Source organism: Sinocyclocheilus anshuiensis, unplaced genomic scaffold, assembly GCF_001515605.1.
Source record: "Sinocyclocheilus anshuiensis isolate Anshui unplaced genomic scaffold, SAMN03320099.WGS_v1.1 scaffold2100, whole genome shotgun sequence".
NCBI lineage: Eukaryota > Metazoa > Chordata > Actinopteri > Cypriniformes > Cyprinidae > Sinocyclocheilus > Sinocyclocheilus anshuiensis.
In genome coordinates this window covers 334,922-335,367 of record NW_015542563.1, presented here as the reverse complement: position 1 = coordinate 335,367, position 446 = coordinate 334,922, and the positions used below count along the sequence as shown (strand labels likewise).

The window sequence follows — 446 nt, the reverse complement described above, 5'->3', positions numbered from 1 at the left end:
GATTTGCAAAGATTCATAAAAAACCCTTATACTCACTTCTTCTGTAGATGAAGCTGGATCACGAATGATTCTCATTAACTTAAACGCATTTATGTAGATCGGGGATCGGCGCATTCCCTTCAAAAATGAAAGTAACGTTAATCCTCTGCGTCTTCAGCGGCTCAGATGTCGGGAGTAAATGACGTCTGCTATATTCATTATTACATCCAACAACAAAACACATCAATCGCTTAATCAGAGACGTTCTTGTCTTCCCCTGCACTGGAGTCGACACAATGGCGGACTGATGACAGCTCACTCAGGGCGGAGCTTAAGGTAAGACGGCCCTGTCAATCAACAATCGTGGGAGGGGCCTGTACAGAACTACGTCATTCTGACAGGAATCTCAGAACAGCCTGATTTGAGAAAGGGGATTTAAAAAAAACACTGGGTGGATTTTTATCATT

The 446-nt window shown here is 43.0% G+C and overlaps 1 protein-coding gene across 1 annotated transcript in view; it reads left to right on the top strand.

Moving 5' to 3' along the window:
* Positions 1 to 446, top strand: part of nup42 (nucleoporin 42) — a 9,975-nt gene that overhangs the window by 4,356 nt on the left and 5,173 nt on the right. The gene's annotated exons all lie outside the window — the stretch shown is intronic.